Source organism: Triticum aestivum, chromosome 6B, assembly GCF_018294505.1.
Source record: "Triticum aestivum cultivar Chinese Spring chromosome 6B, IWGSC CS RefSeq v2.1, whole genome shotgun sequence".
NCBI classification, from domain to species: Eukaryota; Viridiplantae; Streptophyta; class Magnoliopsida; order Poales; family Poaceae; genus Triticum; species Triticum aestivum.
In genome coordinates, this window is record NC_057810.1 from 228,189,342 (window position 1) to 228,198,556 (window position 9,215).

Here is a 9,215-nt window from a genome sequence, read left to right on the forward strand (position 1 = left end):
ACAGGTTCGGAGTCCGGAGAGGAGTCCGGCACCTTAGAGTCACAGGCTTCGCAAAGGACAGGGTTGGTGTTCTGCTCAATCGCCGCAGAGATCATAGCCCCCGAGGTGGTGTCTAGCCACCCGTCCTCGATCGGCGTAGTTGGCTCCGAGCTAAAGGTCGGAGCGGACTCTGGTGCAGCCTCCAGGGCACTGTTCGGCGGCAGAGCTAGATCATGCCCATAATGACAGTGCGGTGCGCTTGGCTGTGGCTCGAACCCGTCGAAGATCAAGTCTCCGTGGGCGTCAGCCATGTAGTTTAAACTTCCAAATCTGACCTGATGGCCAGGGGCGCAGCTTTCGATCTGCTCCAGATGGCCAAGCGAATTGGCCTGCAGTGCAAAGCCGCCGAATACGAAGATCTGTCCGGGGAGAAAGGTCTCACCCTCGACCGCATTGTTGTTGATGATCGGGGGAGCCATCGGGCCTAAAGATGACGACACAGAGGAACTCTCAATTAAAGCACCAATGTCGGTGTCAAAACCGGTGGATCTCGGGTAGGGGGTCCCGAACTGTGCGTCTAGGCGGATGGTAAAAGGAGACAAGGGACACGATGTTTTTACCCAGGTTCGGGCCCTCTCGATGGAGGTAAAACACTACTCCTGCTTGATTGATATTGATGATATGAGTAGTACAAGAGTGGATCTACCACGAGATCAGAGAGGCTAAACCCTAGAAGCTAGCCTATGGTATGATTGTTGTTCGTCCTAGGGACTAAAACCCTCCAGTTTAAATAGGCACCGAAGAGGGTTAGGGTTACACAGAGTTGGTTACAATGGTTGGAGATCTACATATCTGTATCACCAAGCTTGCCTTCCACGCCAAGGAAAGTCCCATCCGGACACGGGACAGAGTCTTCAATCCTGTATCTTCATAGTCCAGGAGTCCAGCCGAAGATGATAGTTCGGCTATCCGGACACCCCCTAGTCCGGGACTCCCTCAACTACCCATATGCATGTGAGACAAATGCAAACAATATCACTTCATTCAATTCAAGCAAGGGCATACAATGGTCTAACTATCATTACAAAGCGCTTGGACTATACTAGATACATGGGAGAATACTACTACTGTTATGGTGGTCGACTAGAAAAACTGCTCCGATGAAGACTCCATGATATCTGCTCCAGCTTCATCAACATAGTCATCATCGCTATCGTCTGGGTCCGAGTCGGTGTCATCGATGATGATGTAGTTCTCTGGACAAGTGCAATCATCTTCTCCTCCAATTGTGGGAAATCCCATGAGTACCTTTAGCTTCTTCTTCATATCATCATTCTTCTCCACGAGTGTCGCTATTTCCTCCTCATATCCATCGCGTGTAGACTTGAGTTCTTCCTCCTGTGCCGTGATCTTGGTCAATGCCTTCTTCAGATCTATCATGCCTGCGCACATCTGGTTCTCCTGGCGACGAATGTGCTGGTTTAACTCCTGAATGAAAGCTGCAATTGATCTATCCTCCCTAGTACTGATCATCTCCCATTATTCATCTCGGCGCCCCCAAATCTGGTAAATATTATCCTTGAGATCCTTGTGGTAAATTTCTCCAATGCGTCCCATTGTGATGTGGGCTGCCATGCTCTTTCCTAGACTCTAGGTTCGTGCATCGAAGGAAAACTCTATGGGCTCAGTGACGGGCATGAACGTCCTTCCTGGTACTTGAACTTGAATCATCCAATGCTCCTCTTCGGGTAAAGTGGCGTTGTAGGTCCTGGTGAATCTTGGTACTCTGATGTTCAGGTATCTAGTGACTTCCTTCAAGTAGCGTCCAAAGGGTGTATCTTCATCCGGTCGCGTGAACTTGTTCCTTGCATCCGCCATCCTAAAAGAGTAGAAAAGATGAGGAGTCAGAAATGAGAAGAGTGAGTAGTGATCTAGGGTTTTTAGCTTAGTGGTCGTCTCCTACAGTCAGCGTGTGCTTTGATACCATCTTGTAGCGACCAGACCTCGAACAGTCTGATCTCTATGCTTTAGTGTCATCCCTGGATCAGTAATGCTGACACACACAGTACTTGAAGGATTTATAACAGAGTAGCAATAACACACTTATTACATCAAATGTCTCAAAAGAGAACTTATTACAATAAATATGGCTTAAGGCCATCTAAAATCGATAACAGCGGAAGGCTTGGAAGATAAGTGAGTCCATCAACTCCAACGACATCACTGAGTATAGAACCACGACCTAAGGGACCTTACTCGTCGTCTGAAAAGTCTGCAACATGAACGTTGCAGCCCGAAAACGGGTCAGCACATGGAATATGCTGGCAATGTAAAACATAGAGAGTAATGAACAAAAATATGCTATACTACATGCATATATGGCTGGTGGAAAGCTCTATGGTTACAGTTTTGCGTAAAGCCAATTTTTCCCTACTATAAAGGAATAAATTTTATTTAACTATCATGGTGGTTGTTGAACATTGAGAAGATAGACATCCTCTCAATCCCAATTAAACAACATCATTAAACCCAACAAATTAAATTAAAGTAACATGATGAGATTCACATGATAATTCAAGAACTAGATACTCAAAACGTCCATAACCGGAGACACGGCTAACCATGATTAGTTTATACACTCTGCAGAGGTTTGCGCACTTTTCCCCACAAGACCCGACCTCCTCCGTTGGGATTCTCACACTACATGGTGTTTGAGAAACGGATGACCGAGACATAGTCCTTCAGAAGTGCTAGCACCTTACGACCGGGTAGACAGTTACACCTACTTTCCCCTACATCTGCTAGTCTACCACTGTAAGAGTTCGCACGACTTATTCAACTATGCTAGAGCCCATCGTAGCTTGTGGCTGCACACGGAGGTTTCTATCATGAATAATCTCATGATCCCTTTGAGCCTGGGTGGCGGTCCATAAAGAAAACAGGCAATCGCTGGAGTACCCAGGTGCCTCAATCCACCCAGATGTGTGTTAAAGTTGCCACCTTAAATAAACCATTAAATAACAATCTCACATCTGTCATGGATACACTCACCCAATCCACATCTACTAGCATAGCATGGCAATAAGCGAACGTAGAAGTAACTCCCAAGGGTTTGATAATAAAACAGGTAATAGGTACTACCTCATCTACTTCCCAAAACCCGCATATTAATCAGATCCTAATCATGCAATTGTTTGAGGATTGATCTAATGCAATAAAACTGGGTAGTAAAGAGTTATGATCAAAGTGTTACTTGCCTTGCTGATGATCCGTGAAACCTAGCGATTCGAAGTAGCAAGCGGCGCACTCCGGGTACTCTATCGCAAACAAACAAGCATACAATCAGTACTCATCTAATGCACAGGTAAAACTCAAAAAGAGAACTAACCAGAAAGTTCAACTTAAGAACTCCGGTTTGCAAAAAGAATCAAATCAAACGAAGCAACGAAAGTCAAATGGCGAAAGAAATAAGCTTTGTTTACTAATCTGGACCTAAGTCAAATTTTACAGAATCAAAAACTTGTTTGAGTTGGTTAAATGGAAAGAGGGTTTTGATACGAAACTCTAGGCGCTTGAGTCGCCTCATTCCGATAAATGAGAGAAAAGTTATACTAGAACGAAAATCGGATCAGAAATCGCAATCTGGAATAATCGCGGAAAATCCGAGAAAAAGAAAACCGACGAACAGTTTAACGAACGGACGTTCGTTACTGAAACTAAACGGTGAACCCATCCGTTAAAACAAACGAATGAGCGAATGCTCACTAAATAAATAAACCAGAAAAAACATAATCCAATCTAAAAAAACAAACTAGGGTTTTCTAAAAAACGGATCGGTTTTTTTTAAAAAAATGGACCACGGGGGCGGGCGGCGGCGTATACCTCCGGCGAGGCAGGGCGGCTCCGACGGGGCGATGGGAGGCGGCGTGGGGCGGCGGGACTGCGGGCGTCGGCGGCGGCGGGGTTCGGCGGCGGCGGCGGGGCAGCTTCGGCAGCGGCGCGACTCCGGCGGCGGGAGGGTTTGGCAGCGGCGGGGCGAGACGGGGTGAGGCGGCTGGGAAGGGGGTATTTAAGAGAGGGGTGGTGGCTTGGTGGAGGGGGCAAGGCGGCGGCGGTGGAGTCCCGGTCGGACTCAAGATCCGAGGGGCGGCGGCGGTGCGGTCTCCTGGTGGGAGACGGCAGCGTAGGGAAGACGGCTTGGCTCGGCTGGGCCTCGGCCCAGTCGAGCGCTGAATTTTTTTTAAAACAATTTCACCGAACAAAAAATAAATCCTAGAAAAATAAATAAAAATCTAAAAATGCCAAAACAAATTTTCACCGTGTAAATAAAATATTTAGAATGAGATGAACATTTTCTTGGCCCTAAATTGCAGTTTTGAAAAACGGGCAATTTCCCTAAATTCAAATAAAATAACCAAAATTCCGAAATAAAATCTTATTCGATTTTATTATTAAATCCTTAATATTTCTTTATTTTGGGAAAATCATTTTATTCTCTCTCTCATATTTTTATAATAGAAATAATTGAAGATAAAAAAATAAAATCAAATGATCCTATTTTCAAAATTTGAGAAAACTCAAATATGAAAATAACGAAATCCCCAACTCTCTCCATGGGTCCTTGAGTTGGTTTAAATTTCTGGATCAGGCCAAAAGCAATAAAATATGATATTGAAGGATGATCTAATGTATAACATTCCAAATTGAAAATTTGGGATGTTACAACATCGTTCGGTCGTGCAAGTGAAAGGCAATAATGATGATATATGATGGACTGATTGAGATGAGAGAAGCTGGTATGAACTCGACCTCTCATGTTTTTGTAAATATGATGAGTTCGTCGTTCCTGATTCAGCTTATTATGAAGTAAACATATTTGCAATGACATTTAGATATTATAGTTGCTTGTGCCATGCTTGATTAGCTATGAGTTATAATTTTTTACCTTGCGTGCCAACATGCTATTAGAATGATTATGATGTGGTATGATGGGATGGTATCCTCCTTTGAATGAATTGAGTGACTCGACTTGGCACATGTTCACGCATGTAGTTGAAACAAATCAACATAGCCTTCATGATATTTATGTTCATGGTGGATTATATCCTACTCATGTTTGTATTTAGTGTGAATTAATTTTAATGCATGTTTATGACTGTTGTCGCTCTCTCAGTTGGTCGCTTCCTAGTCTTCTGCTAGCCTTTACCTGTACTAAGCGGGAATACTGCTTGTGCATCCAAACTCCATAAACCCCCAAGTTATTCCATATGAGTCCACCATACCTTCCTATATGCAGTATTTATCTGCCGTTCCAAGTAAATTTGTATATGCCAAACTCCAAACCTTCAAATGAAATTCTGTTTTGTATACTCGAGCAGCTCATGTTTCAACTAGGGCTGCCTATATCTTCCATGCTAGGTGTGTTATTCTCAAGAGGAGTGGACTCCGCTCCTCATTCACGAGAAAGGGCCTGTAACCGGGATGCCCAGTCCCATGATCCAAAAAGATCAAAGCAAATCAAAATAATTAAACAAAACTCCCCCAGAGCTGTTGTTAGTTGGAGGCACTCGTTGTTTTGAGCAAGCCATGGATTGATGCTTGTTGGTGGTGGGGGAATATAAACTGTTACCATTATGTTTGGGAACTGCCTATAATGCATGTAGTATGGAAGATACATCCATCTCATAGTTGTTGCGTTGACAGTGAAAGTATGCCGCTCAAAATGTTATTCAATCTCTATTTTAAAATTGAGCTCTGGCACCTCTACAAATCCCTGCTTCCCTCTACGAAGGGCCTATCTATTTACTTTTATGTTGAGTCATCACCTTCTTATTAAAAAGCACCCGCTGGAGAGCACACCATCATTTGCATTCATTATTATTGGTTTATATTGGGTATGACTTGACTGGATCTCTTTTACCATGAATTACAATATTTAGTCAGTCCTTGATCTTTAAAGGTGCTATGCATTTATGTTTTGCGGTCTCAGAAAGGGCTAGGGAGATACCATTTTGTTATATCATGTTATGATTGTTTCTAGAAAGTGTTGTCATCTGAGTATTATTATTATGGCTCGCTAGCTGATTATGCTATTGATATGAGTAATTGTGAGACCGAGGTGTTACTGTGAGTATGGTTAGTTCATAATATTTGCTGAAACCTGAATACTGGATTTGCATGTTTACAACAACAAGAGCAAACAGAGTTTGTAAAAGTTTTTCTTTATCACTTTCAGTTTATCAACTGAATTGCTTAAGGACAAGCAAAGGTTTAAGCTTGGGGTAGTTGATACATCTCCAACGTATCTACTTTTCCAAACACTTTTGCCCTTGTTTTGGACTCTAATTTGCAGGATTTGAATGAAACTAGCCCGAACTGACGCTGTTTTCAGCAGAACTGCCATGATGTTGTTTTATGTGTAGAAAACAGAAGTTCTCGGAATGACCTGAAAATCCTCGGAGGCACTTTTTGGAAAATATAACAAATACTGGCGAAAGAATCACGACCAGGGGCCCACACCCTGTCCACGAGGGTGGGGGGCGTGCCCACCCCTTGGGCGCGCCCCTTGTCTCGTGGGCCCCCTGATGCTCCACCGACCTCAACTCCAACTCCATATATTCCGTCTCACGGAGAAAAAAATCAGAGAGAAAGTTTCATCACGTTTTACAATACGAAGCCGCCGCCAAGCCCTAATCTCTCTCGGGAGGGCTGATCTGGAGTCTGTTCGGGGCTTCGGAGAGGGGGTTTCGTCGTCGTCATTATCATCAACCATCCTCCATCACCAATTTCATGATGCTCACCGCCGTGCGTGTGTAATTCCATCGTAGGCTTGCTGGACGGTGATGGGTTGGATGAGATTTACCATGTAATGAAGTTAGTTTTGTTAGGGTTTGATCCCTAGTATCAACTATGTTTTGAGATTGATGTTGCTATGACTTTGCTATGCTTAATGCTTGTCACTAGGGCCCGAGTGCCATGATTTCAGATCTGAACCTATTATGTTTTCATGAATATATGTGTGTTCTTGATCCTATCTTGCAAGTCTATAGTCACCTATTATGTGTTATGATCCGACAACCCCGAAGTGACAATAATCGGGATACTTCTCGATGATGACCGTAGTTTGAGGAGTTCATGTATTCACTATGTGTTAATGCTTTGTTTCGGTTCTCTATCAAAAGGAGGCCTTAATATCCTTAGTTTCCGCTAGGACTCCGCTGCCACGGGAGGGTAGGACAAAAGATGTCTTGCAAGTTCTTTTCCATAAGCACGTATGACTATATTCAGAATACATGCCTACATTACATTGATGAACTGGGCCTAGTTCTATGTCACCCTATGTTATAGCTATTACATGAGGAATCGCATCCGACATAATTATCCATCACTGATCCAGTGCCTACGAGCTTTTCACATCTTGTGTTTCGCTTATTTACTTTTCCGTTGCTGCTGTTACAATTACTACAAAACCATTATCTTTAATTTTGCCACTGTTACCTTTACTACCATACTACTTCGCTGCAGATACTAAGTTATCCAGGTGTGGTTGAATTGACAACTCAACCGCTAATACTCAAGAATATTCTTTGGCTCCCCTTGTGTCGAATCAATAAATTTGGGTTGAATACTTTACCCGCGAAAGCTGTTGCGATCCCCTACACTTGTGGGTTATCATCAGGCTCTCCACGTATAGTCCTCTTCTGATGACTCTCGTATGTTGACCATGCCGCGTCGAGCGCATCGAGGCCGTGGACGACGGCGAGGCCCCAGACTGGAATGACCCAAAGATGGGGAAGACGCAGCAGTGGAGTCGCAGACGGAGAGGAGTGGGAAACTTGACTGGTTCGGGTGCGGGGTGGGCCTACACTCGGTAGAGAATAACAGGAGGTGCGGAATGGAGGGATGGCCTGGCTGTCGGCAGGCTAGCGTTTCACTGAGGAGCACAAAACAACGCCGCTAGACGCCGAACATGTCAGCCAGTCCATTTGTTTTTTAGTCCATTTGGTGGGCTGGGTGGAACAATGATGTAGCATCTATGCAGCCCATTTATATATGGTAGAATTGAAATCCCATTTGCATTTTTCTCAAAATCCCCGGACTTGCTGGGCTGGGTGAAAATATCATGTTGGGCCACACAGAGAAATGTTATAAAAACATAAACACATGATTGCACGTCTATTACTGCATTGGTCAGTAAAATCTTTGCAAGCTTATGTATGCAATCACTAGGAGTTAACTGGCCAAGTTATATATAAACAATTATTATTATTATTTTGTAAGAACTTTCAACTTACAAAATAAAATATCATTTAAATTTGATGAGTTAATAGTACGTGGGGTATTATTATATTTTAGGCTAGACGTGGGGCAGTTGAGTTGGTTCTAGAGAAAAGTACTGGGAGAAAACTCAGTTTACATCAAAAAAGAAAGTGGGAGAAAATTCAGGGACCTGCTGGGTCCACCTGAGGAGGGGAATATATTGGGAGGAAGGAGATTCAAAGCACGGCAGTGAAGTGAACTAGTTTTTTTAACGGACAAGTGAACTAGTTACATACATAAGCAAATAGCCACTAAAAAAAGCAGTCATGTTAATGGGTTCTTAAAGAAATATTTCGGACAAAACAGATAATTACGACACATAGGCTAGTGCATAAAACACTCAGATGATAAAGGTGCTTGTAAACAGATAAAGTACAACATCTAGAACTTCCTGGCATGCTTGATCATGACGCTACAGTTGTTCGTTTACTCGTCGATTACGGGAAGCAGACACGCACTACTAGGGAAAAGCCTAGCAGCAGCGCGGGTTTTAGGCCTATCAGTAGCGCGGGCAGGAGCGCTACTGATAAGGCGCTACAGCTTATGCTTAGCAATAGCGCGCCTAGATCCACGCTACTGCTAAATTGACTTAGTAGTAGCGCTTCTTCAGAACAGCGCTACTGGTAATTAGTAGTAGCGCTTCTACTTTCCAACGCTACTACTATTATTTAGTATTTTATTTCTTTTTTATTTCATGTTGTATTCATACACCTTTACACAAGTTTTCATACAACAGGAATTTAGAGATTGTTTTTACATCATAATGAGTTATTACATCGCGGGGTGAAAGAACCGTGGACTAGTTTCAAGTGGATGTCCATCCACTTGAAACTAATCCGCGGTTCTTTCACCCAATGATATAGTAATATCATCATCATCATCATATCATTAACAACTTATCATCATAATACATCATT